Here is a 12,342-nt window from a genome sequence, read left to right as displayed (position 1 = left end):
AAATGAACAAAGACGCACAGTCATCAAATCAGAAATGTTACCGCTACGCCAGCCTACAGGGTTTATAGATCCTCTTTGCTGTGCTGATCTACTGTTCAACCTCTTATCGTGATAATTAAGGAACAGTTGAACAAGACCATCTAAGATCTTTTAGAATATAAATCTTTTCCTGATTAACAGTCAAACGTCCTGAGATGAACTGTAAGAAAAAGTTTGCCACTTCAATGAAGAACAGTGCTGAACACCTAAGATTTGTAACGGATTTGCATCTTTCTGCAAAAAGTGTATTTTTGCTACATGTTTTTTGTTGTCTTTGTTAACAAGTTGGTGATGTAGATTCTGGATTTGACATTAGATTTCTGGTTTGGTGGAAATTTAGATTTTGAGATCTTTCCAAGGTGGGGTTGGGAGGGGTGGGAAGTTCCAGGTGGTATCAGAAGTACACAGAAGTTAAAAGCAAATCCATTCGCATTTGGGAGGAGCAGAGGTGGAAAATTTGGCAATTGAGCCACCTGAGTGCCCAGTCAGTTAAGCATCCGACTTCAGCTCAGCTCATGATCTTGTGGTTCATGAGTTCAAACCCTGCATTGGGCTCTATGATGAGAGCTTGGAGCCTGGCGCCTGGTTTAGATTCTCTGTCTCCCTCTCCCTGCCCCCTCCCTGACTCATGCTCTGTCTCTCCCTCTCTCTATGTCCCTCCCCACTCATTCCTTGTCTCTGCCTCTCAAAAATAAACATTAAAAAAATTTTTTTAAAGAAAATTGGCAATTGAAACATGGGAAAACGACGTCTGTAAAATGTGAACTGCGTTATTGAGAAAGTCATCACCGATGTATAGAGATGTCTACAGTAAGGTTCTAGGTAGGATGGTTCATCCATGATGCAAGACTATATGCCATTAAAAAGAAAGAAGCAGGGCACCTGGGTGGCTGAGTTGGTTGGACGCCTGACTTTGGTTCAGGTCATGATCTCAGGGTTCAGAAGATCAAGTCCCATATCTGGCTTGTTGCTGTCAGCACAGAGCCCACTTCAGATCCTCTGTATCTACACCCCCTGCCCCCCTCCCTCAAAACTAAAAATAAAAGCACATTAAAAAAAAAACAGTTGGATCTATATGTACAGATTTTAAAAAATCAGGTCACAGTATTAATTTTTAAAAACTCAAGTAGTTGAGTAATATGCGTACTATGACCCCAATGTGTTAAAACAAACCTCGCTAACCTATGCGTAAATCCTGTTAGACGCAGAGAATGTATCTGGAGGGATAACAAGAAACTTGAGTGTAGCTGTCCCAGGAGAACTGGTGCTGAAGGACATAAGAGGAAAAAAAAAAGGACCTTTGCATTTTAACCTAACATTTTACCATTGTGTGCTATTTTACCACGAAACCTGTTACTTTTATAACTGAAATTGATAAACAATCCAATTCATCCCAAATTTTCTAGAAGAACAAAATATTCCATTTTAAATATACAGAAATAGAGAATATCTAGTATCATGTGCATTTGTTTATTGACTTAGCAAATATTTACTCTGACCCAGGCTCTAGGCATGAATTATATCATATATAATCCACATAAACACTCTAAAATGTATATACTGTGATTATTCACATTTTATAGGAGAGAAAACTCAGAAATGACTCTTCAGAAATCACACAGAGCTGGCATTCAACCCCAGGCACCTTGACACATATTTAGCCTCTATGGAACTGCCTCTTCCATGGCACGCACCCTGTTTTCATATTAAATTTATATTTGTAATGAAGTATTGTAAGAAAGTATTGAAAACCATCACAGCTATCCCTAGCACCTTGCTCAGTGTCTAGCATATTAGTGTGCTCAGGAAACCTTCATTGAACAGGTGAATAATTAGGTGCCCTGCCGATAGCCAGGAACTTCAACTACATAACTATGTTATGCCTCTTGGGACTATGAAACAAAGCAGAGTTCCAGAAACACTCATTGATTAAGGACCCTGCTGTACCATGCTCCTCATTTTGAGAAACTACTTGCCACCCAAGTCCTTCTGGAACAAAAGACTTAAAGACAAGATGTGTTTTTCCTCTGCCTTCTCTAATTCCCTAGGGACAACCCATCGTTCCATACACCTTCCTAATTCTGTGCGTGGCTAGGATACTGCAACATTTGAGGAAGTCAGTGATGAAATACTTAACCACAAAGGAGTGAAATGGTCTAAACAGTTTGTCATGAACTAGCTATTGGCATATGGCAGATGAACTTTTATCACTGATTTAGTGTCGTAGTCATATATGAATCAAGGCCTCAACTTACTGCCTTTTTCATTCTAACATTATTACTCCAGGTGTTAAAGAGTACAAATGAGTCCTTGGTAAAAGAGAGACTGTGTGTAGAAGTCTCTGGATGTCTGTGTTTATGTGTGTCTTTGCATATGCTTTTGGTCTATTCTTCTGTAACACAGAAAGAAACCTAATAAATAGACAAAATTCCCAAATATTAGAAACCTATTGGTGCTGGTAAACAAAAGCTGATTTTCATTCAATAAGGGTGGCAGCATTATTCCATGTGGAAAGAATCGACTCAACAAATGGTGCTGGGACAACTGGACATCTACATGCAAAGGAATGAAGGTGGATCCCTACCTCACATTATACACAAAAATCAGCTCAAAATGGATCACACATGTAAATATCAGAACCCAAACTATAAAACTAAGGAGTAAATATAATACAGGAGTAAATCTTTGTGACCTTGGGTTAGGCAACAGTTTCACAGATCTGGGACCAAAAGCACAAACAATGAAAGAAAATATTTGACTTCATCAAATTAAAAACTTTTGTGCTTAAAAGATTACTCTCAAAAAAGTGAAAAGACAACCCACACAATGGGAAAAGATTTTTGCAAATCACTTATCTAATACAGGACTTGTATCCAGAGTATGTTAAGAACTATTTCAAATCAACAATAAAAAGACAAAAAACTCAATTTAGAAATGGTAAGTGATCTAAATAGATATCTCTCAAAAAAAGATACACAAATACACAAATCATCAGAAAAATCCAAGTTAAAAACCACAATAAGCTATTACTTCACCCCCAATAGGATGATTATAATTGGAAGACAGATTACAAGCGTTAATGAGAATTCGGAAAAATCAGAATGCTTGTACATTACTTGCGGGAATAAAATGGTGTAGCCACTTTTGAAAGTAGTCTAGCAGTTCTTCAAATGGTTAAACATAAAATTACCATATGGCCCAGTAACTCCACCCTAGGCCGGTACCCAAGAGTAATAAAAACATATGTCCATATAAAAAGATTACATGTACTTTTTCATAGCAGCATTATCCATAATGGCCAAAAAGTAGAAACAATCCCAAAGCCCATTTACTGATCAATGGATACACAAAATGCAGATGGAATACAACAGAATGTTATTCAGCAGTAAAAGAATGCAACAGGGATACATATCATATCATACATACATACATATCATACATACATATCATGGATAAACTTTAGAAAGCATTATACTAAATGAGAGAAGCCAGTTACAAAAGACCACATGTTGTAGGATTCTGTGTATATGAAATATCCTATTCTAGGCAAATCCATAGAAGACAGATTGGCGGTTGTGTAGGACTGAAGGGGCAGGGAAGACAGTCAATGCTCCTGGACACAAGCAATCCAAGTGTTCTTACGTTACACCATGGTAGTGGTTGCACAACTCTAAATATACAAAAAAAAAAATCCAATCGTACATTTTAATGGGTGAACTTTATGGTACGTAAATTGTATTTCATTAAAGCTGTCTTTTTAAAGACTGCATTTCAGTGAGTCTACCCATGAATACTCGTTGGCTTCTTTCAAAAACGACAGAACACTTCTTCACACTGCTCAAGGAAACCCAGTAAGTGGTGAATATTTACACTTCTACAAGATTTGCTATCACAGTTCTCCACGGATACCTTGTGATGGGAAACACAATTGCATTTCACTCTCACCAAAGAGAAGCACATGCACGGAACGACTTCCAAACCGTAACAAAGCATCAACATCTTACTGCAAACCACCAGTAACGACAGGCCACAGCATTTAGACTTATTAGCATTAGAGTCTTATTTCAAAGCGACAGGGAAGCTGTAGCCGAGGGTCAAGTTTTGATTTCTCAGTAGATGAGGATAAAAATGTGCAAGTATATGAGGGTGACAATGCCAGGCCTGTTTTTGTACATCTATATATTGAACACAGAAGGACTAGCATTTAATGCCCTTTCCGAGACATTCAGTATCAGGATTTTGTTTTCAAATGAAGAATAACTTGGCAAGACTGAATCAAAACAGAATCGTTGCTCTTTGATCTGCTCTCGAACATGGAAATTGTTTCGTAAACAGCGTTTGAGAATACTCACGTCAGCAAGCGTACAGCATCACAAACCACCTCAAACCTTTGTTGCTTAAAACATGTAACTATTTTGGTTCACATAGTGATCTCAAGCTTGCAAGAATGGCAAGAGGTCAGAACCCAACACGCCAGCCTCTGCTGCATCACATGCACTAACGTGGCTTTGGGCAAAGCTAGTCACACGGTCAAGCCCAGCTATAAAGGATGGAGAAAGTCTCAACCATTAGTGGGACACTGCACATAACAAGGGCATAGGTGCAGGGAAGGGAAGACTTTGTGGCCATTTTTTACAATCTATCACAGCAGTGTGTCATAACACGAAACACATTGCCATTAAGGGTCCATAGAGAAATATCTTACAATAGATTACAGTTTATTATTAATGGCATAGCTTACATGTAAAATACAGTTAACTTACAATGGTACATGGAGAGCTAATGTACAACTGCACGTATATTAAGACTTATCTTCTCTTTATGGAAAATGTCATTTTTCGGGGCGCCTGGGTGGCTTGGTCGGTTAAGCGTCCGACTTCGGCTCAGGTCATGATCTCACGGTCCGTGAGTTCGAGCCCCGCGTCAGGCTCTGTGCGGACAGCTCAGAGCCTGGAGGCTGTTTCAGATTCTGTGTCTCCCTCTCTCTGACCCTCCCCCGTTCATGCTCTGTCTCTCTCTGTCTCAAAAATAAAAAAAGTTAAAAAACAATTAAAAAAAAAAAGAAAATGTCATTTTTCTATCGAACATAAGTATATTACTATAAACACAGTTTCATAGCTATTTACCACAGTAATATTACTATATTGCCATATAGTTGTGGGGTTTGTTACCAATTATATTTTCTTTTTAAGCAAATACATTTATATGGAAAAGAGTAACATTCAAGTGAAAAATTTGGCCAAATCCATATTAAGTGGCCCATGAATAACCCAAGTTTAGAACCCAGTATTTGAGGGTGACAACGCCCGGCCTGTTTCTGCACATCTATATATTGAACACAGAAGGACTGGCATTTAATGCCCTTTCCAAGACATTCATATGGATACAAACCACCCACATACCTGAATGAAATGCAGATTCTGTCTGGGATAGGTCTAAGGTGGGACCAGAGATTCTGCAGCCCTCACAGGCTGTCAGGTGATGCCAATGCTGGTTGCAGAACACGCTGGGAGTAGCAAGCAATGGCAGGGGCCTGACAATCAGATAAAGCTGAGGGCAACCTTTACCGGCCATGTGGTCTTGAGCAATGGACCTTGCCTCTCTGAAACCGTCTCCCCCTCTGTCAAAGGCAGGTCATACTTAGACCCACCTTGGAAGTCTGGGTCAGGATAAAAGGAGAAGAAACACACACCAGGTACCTGGGGCAGTGCCAGCCAGCCAGAAGCGCTCAACACTGGCTTGGTCTTCTTCCATAGTTAATGACTTCCAAAACAGTCCTCAAATGGAGCTGTAGGTTAAGAAAGGTAAACAGCAGGCCAAAAGGACAGCCCAGAGTGGTACCATGTCACAACACTAAAAGTAACTGGATTTTAGAAGCATTTCTCACCAATGCAATCACATTTGCTATTTCTGCGTATTGTATTAATATGTTTGTCTCTTCAGTCACTCAACAAACATTTATGGAGCACTCACTGTGTGCCAGACCCTGTTCCCAGCTCTGAAGACAGGCCAGTGGACAAAAACAAAACTCCAGGTCCCGAGTTCACACCCTCCGATTCTGTCTGCCCGACATGTACTCTCTCCCCACCAGGCTATACTGGAGAGGCTTCCATGGGCCTTATCTGGCTACATACATGTTTAAATGATCACCTTCTAGTTCCCCACAGCCCCCCAGCTGCCCCATCACTGCCACCCAGACAGCCCCCTCTCCTACGCCTTCCTGTTCGCCCTCTCCAAGTTAGTGAGCCCTAAATTAAAGACGTAGTCAGCAACATTTATAAGCATGGAGTGCTGCTCTGCATATTCACCCTGTACCACTATTCAGTAAACATCCTGCCCGAGAGCAGTTCAGCCATCCCTTTGCCCCTCGCTGGGTCTCCAACTGCCAGTTTGAGAAACAGCTCTAAACTTGGCCCAGGAAACTTAGAGCTTCTGTATCTGTCATTTACTGTGGCTAATCAGCTTTAAAATGTGTAACTGAGGGCTCTCTGTAGGAGATCATGAGGTGTTTGGGGGATTTTTTGCCCCCTAAATAATGGTAATGGTTTTGCAATGACCCACCTACATTCTTTCCCCTAGTTTCCACTATGTATTGGTTTTCTATGATCGCATTACAAACTGCCACAAACTTCATGGCTTTAAACAACACACATTTACTGGCTTTTAGTCCTAAAGGCCAGAAGTCTGGCGCAGTTGCTCGGTTCTCCACTCAGTGTCTCACAAGGCTAAAATCAAGGTATCTTCCAGGCTTCCTTTCTGGAGGCTGAGGTACAATCTGTTTCCAAGCTCAGTCAGGTTGTTGGCTAATTTTACTTCCTTGGAGCCATAGGACTGAGGACTTATGTTTCCTTGCTATCAGCAGGGGGCCACTTTCAGGTCCTAGATGCCACCTCTACTCCTTGCCACACCACCCCCACCATCTTCAAAGCCAGAGACGAAGAACCTTCCTTGTGTGGAATACTTCTCTTTGAATCTTCTTCAGTCCTTTATAAGGGCTTTCCTGATTAGGGCAAGCCCACCAAGGATAAGCTCTCACTCTTTTTTTTTTTTTTAACATTTTTTTTTTTCAGCGTTTATTTATTTTTGGGACAGAGAGAGACAGAGCATGAACAGGGGAGGGGCAGAGAGAGAGGGAGACACAGAATCAGAAACAGGCTCCAGGCTCTGAGCCATCAGCCCAGAGCCTGATACGGGGCTCGAACTCACGGACCGCGAGATCGTGACCTGGCTGAAGTCGGACGCTCAACCGACTGCACCACCCAGGCGCCCCAGCTCTCACTCTTAAAGCCAACTGTGCTATGCAACATAACTGAATCACGGGAGTGATGTAATCCTAGTACTACAGATTATTCAGGGTGCATATACCAGTGCATGGGCGCCTTGGGGCCATCCCCGAATTCTGCCTACTACACCTAGTAACTGTGAGCATGATTTGTTTCTGCGTGTGGTTTTCTTCTCAGGACGGGAACTGAGGTCATGTCACAAGAAAAGCTAACTGGCCAGTGGAGAGAATACATGAAAGTTAAAACCGGCGAGTATGGGTTTTTGTTGTTGTTGTTGTTGTTTTTAACAACTCTCACTTTGGTCACTGGGAGTAGTTAATGTTCTTAGGATCCCATTAGCCAACCCAAGAATGCATGTACTCTCCAAATTCCAAATCCAGAGCAGAAGTTTCTCCCCTTTCAGTTAAACTGAACCATCATGAAACTAAACATCTAGAATATTAACATTTGAGTAGGACGATGAGGTAACAAAGATGAAAAGCAAGCACACGCCATGGGCTGAAATTGCTTAAGTTAAATTACATTTCCTACATGTTATATTTTCTACAATATTTACAGGGAAAGAATATAGAAAATTCAAAGGATGCTTCATACATCTACAAGCACAATGCCTATTAGATTTTTTTTTTTTTTACAGAAAAAAAGCAGCTTTTAAGAAATATCCCTTTAAAAACAGGTTAGAGAGCAAAACTGACCGATTTAGGAGAATAACAATAGCAATAATTACCAATTACTGAGAAATTACTACATCCAGGTATTAACTCACTGTTTTATGTGTATGAAGTCATTAACTCACACCAAACCCTATGGTAGACACTTTTTACGGAAGAAGAAACTGAGGCACAAAGTGGTTACATCGTTTATCCAGGGGTGCATGGCAAGGAAGCACAGAAGCAGGACTTCAAACCCTGATGATATGGCCTAGTACACTTAAAAAAAATTTTTTTTTAATGTTTATTTTTGAGAGACAGAGACAGAGCACGAGCAGGGGAGGGGCAGAGAGAAAGGGAAACAGAACCTGAAGCAGGCTCCAGGCTCTGAGCTGTCAGCACTGAGCCTGAGGCTGGGCTCAAACCCACGAGGTGTGAGATCACTACCTGAGCGGAAGTTGCATGCTCAACTGACTGAGCTGCCCAGGCCCCTCTGTATACTTACTCTTAAGAGCTGCATCTGGCTGTGCACCCATCTGTGCTCCCAGTGCTGGGAGACAGGGGTGCTTTCTGCACCTACCAGACAGCACAGGTGAGGGCTGAGTACACATGCAGTGCACTCAGATCTGACTCACGGCCATGGCTGGGGGCAAATGGGGGCTGCAGCCTCGCCAAGGGGTGTGTTTCTGTAATTTGCATAAAGCCCTCCCTCTCCCCCCCCCCCCCCAATGTACCAGTAACCGCTTTATTCAAGGAAGGCTATGAAACAATCCAAGCATTCTGCTATCCCCTTATAGCTGTATTGGGGGGGGGGGGCAGAGAGGAAGAAAAATGTACTGGTTCCTTTTTTACACCTTCCACACCCATTTTCCTATACCTGCATTCTGAAATTCAGAGATTATGAAAAGATAGGAACAAAGCAAAAGCGAACACTAGAAGCAAAGAAAAACCACTGGCTCCATTTCTTTTTGTAGAAAGCAAAGCGAGCTTTTCTCTAGGTAAAGAGAAAAGACAAAATCTATACTTGAACAACCTCGTTTCTCTTCCATCAACCCCACCCAGACAAAGCAGGGGCAGCAAGGCACCAGGCGCTACCAGTGGCACGGACCCCAAGAAACCCATGCTTAGCAGTCACAGTAATAGGTCACTGGAGGCAGAGCTGGGGTGGGGAACACAATACTGCATCTTGACTTCTGCATTAAAGGTACGGTTACATTCAAGGCTCATTTCCACAACTAGGTTGGATGAACTCACAAATCAGGTGACATTTACTCAGCGTTCTTTCCTGGTCCTCGCAAGGCATGACCAAGGGCTGTCACCTTGCCAGGGCCCTCTGCGCGAGGGAAAGACTACCATGATACTTCACTCAGCCCTCTCTAGGTTTCTCCTATGGTTCCCATCTCAGCTCCAGTGTCCTGGTGGTAGTCACACAGCAGAAGTTACGAAAATATAAGTTTAACTATGACTACATAAGTATTCAAAAATTACATGTAATCTCTAATTTGTAGTATATTTAATATATTTACAGATGTATTTTCTATATTATGTATAAATAGAAATTTTGTCAGAGAAGCCTCCCTTTAATATGATGCTTTGCAGTGTGGCTTGCTGGGGGTGGGAGGTCTTCGTTGTTTTTTTTTTTTTTTTTTTTTTTTGTACAAGGTTTTATTTGATAGAGTTTCTCATGCTACCTAATTTGACTTAAAATTGCCACGCACTGCAGCCAGAAGATTTAAATATGTTTGAGATCAGACAGCCCTCAAGGTCCCTGGCTGCCTGTGGTCATCAGTGATCCTCAGAACATTCGAGCAGGGTCTTAGTTTCAGAAACCTGGATATATGCCAACTCAGGTAATTATTCTCTGCCTACCTAATTTCCCCAGGCAATTTAATTGAAAATGGTATTATCCGTCACCTCAGTTCTAATCTGCTCTGAAGTGTCCCTGTGTCCTGCTTCTTTCCTCCACTATAAGCTAACTGAGCTGGTTTCTTTTTGAAGCTTAAGTTGAAAAAAAAATATTTCTGAATCTCTCTAGGGGGAAAATATCAGATAAATAGGAGCCATTTAATTAGTCTCAAACCAGTGTACTGAATAGCGTTGGCAGCAGTTGTAAGACACCCCTCCTTGCTGCCTAACCTTATGAAAAGTCTCTTTTATAGACAGAAATACAAAGGGTTTCTTACTGAAAAACTGACCAAAAAAACCCGCAAAAAACTGGGGGAGGGGAAAGGGAGAGACCCTGAGATGATTTCACTCTCCTGAAATGATTTTATTTTTTTTTTTTAATTTTAATATTTTTGAGATAGAGAGAGAGAGAGAAAGAGAGCAACAGAGACAGAGCGAAAAAGAGAGAAAAAGACAGAAAGAGACCTTGTGAGTGGGGGAGGGGCAGAGAGAAGAGGAAGACACAGCATTTGAGGCAGGTTCCAGGCTCTGAGCTGTCAGCACAGAGCCCAATGCAGGGCTCGAACTTACGAACCAGGAGATCACGGCCTGAGCCGCAGTAGGACACTTAACTGACTGAGCCACCCAGGTGCCCTGTCTGTTTCAAAAGGCACTGTCCTTTTGTTCATTTCCAAATAAGCTGATTTACAATCAGCAGAACAAAATACACCATTTAACACAGGGATGCCTGAAACTCAATGAAAATGCAACAGAAATATGCTTTTTGATTACTTCAGACAAACATGAACTTACATCAGTGCTAATAGAAATACAATGAAAGCCACAAAGGTGAGTTACAAGTGTAATTTTGAACTTTCTAATAGCAACATTTAAAAAGTAAGAAGAAACAAAGACTACTACTCAGCAGTAAAAGGAAAGAACTGGTAACAACAACTTGGATGGATCTCAAGAGAATTTTGCTGAGTGAGAAAAGCTAATCTCAAAAGGCTCCATACTATAGGAGATTCCCTTTATATGACAATCTTGAAATGACAAAAGTACACAGATGGAAAACAGATTAGGGATTCCTAGGAATTGGGGGTAGGGGGGAGAATGGGGGAGAGGCGGGTTGCTATAGCTACGGAAGCTTAGCACAGGGAATCCTTTCAATGCAATTCTGTATTTTGACTGTGGTACTGGTCATATGCATCTACACAGGTGATTAAATTGCAAAGAATTACACACATGCATGCATAAAATGATGAAATCTGAATAAGGTTAGTGAATTGCATGAATGTCAATGTCGCAGTTGGGCTATTATACTATAGTTTCGAAAGATGGTACCACGGGGAAAACTGGGTGAAGGGAACGGGGATCTCTCTGTATATTTTATAACTGCATATGAATCTACAGTAAGCTCAAAATTAAGAATTACAAAATTCATGTACATGTAATCAATATAAAAATGGAGATTCCCCACCCCCCACCCCCTTCTAAGTCTTTCGAATCCAGTGAGTCATTCACACTGATGGCACATTTCAACTCAAAGTAGCCACATTTCAAGGGTTCAATGGACACATGTGGCTATGGGTCCCAGTCCTGGGCAGCAAAAATACTTTAAACTAAGCCTAATATCATTTCCCAGTCCTGTCAAGTGGCACATTCTAACATGAAATATCTTTGCTTTCTGAAAGTCTCTTACATAGCCGGTTTGTAATGAAACCCTTGGTGCTTGAACAATCACTGGAAACGTGACCTAACTGGGAGAGAAAATTTCATCAGTGGTACCAACCTGAATCTGGTTTGGACCACAGTTCCTCTACAAAAATAATCCCTGTAAAAGAGACATCTAGTAGCTTCTAAGAAATAATGCCTGGGGTGCCTGGGTTGCTCAGTAGGTTGAGCATTCAACTTCAGCTCAGGTCATGATCTCACAGTTCATGATTTCGAGCTCCACGTTGGGCTCTGTACTGACATCTCAGAGCCTAGAGTGTGATTCAGATTCTGTGTCTCCCTCTCTTTCTCTTCCCCTCATGCTCCCCCAGAGCTCATGCTCGGTCTCTCAAAAATAAACATTAAAAAAAAAGAAATTAAAAAAAAATAATGTCTAAGAAGAATTTCAAGAGCTATGGTATATTGACTAGTCTCAAGAACTAAGACTTTTAACTATTTTTGAAACTCTTATTTTTTTTCTGTTGTTTTCTCTCTCTTACTTCTCCTTGGTGATTAAAATTATTAAAATGAGAAGGTCTTGTGGGTTTGCTCTTCAGAGCCATGAAATGGTGAGACTCAATCTTCTTTTACCAGTAGCCACGGAGGAGAAAGAAACAAGGGATAAGTGTGTAATGGCAGCTTTGTAAAATACATAAAATTAGGCCAAATCTCTTGGGACTCTGAAAAGTAAAACAAGGTGCAGACCTGGTTCTCAGACCAGGTCTGACAGAAAGCTCAGGGCTCAATCTCAAAAGACCAGTGCAATCTCCATC

General features: G+C 41.3%; 1 protein-coding gene across 14 annotated transcripts in view; it reads right to left on the bottom strand.

Moving 5' to 3' along the window:
* The window catches only part of PLCB4 (phospholipase C beta 4), a 424,518-nt gene that overhangs the window by 253,433 nt on the left and 158,743 nt on the right, over window positions 1-12,342 (bottom strand). The window lies entirely within an intron of this gene.

The sequence above is a fragment of the Leopardus geoffroyi genome, chromosome A3 (genome assembly GCF_018350155.1).
Source record: "Leopardus geoffroyi isolate Oge1 chromosome A3, O.geoffroyi_Oge1_pat1.0, whole genome shotgun sequence".
Classification (NCBI taxonomy): Eukaryota; Metazoa; Chordata; class Mammalia; order Carnivora; family Felidae; genus Leopardus; species Leopardus geoffroyi.
This window is presented reverse-complemented; position numbering and strand designations above follow the sequence as displayed.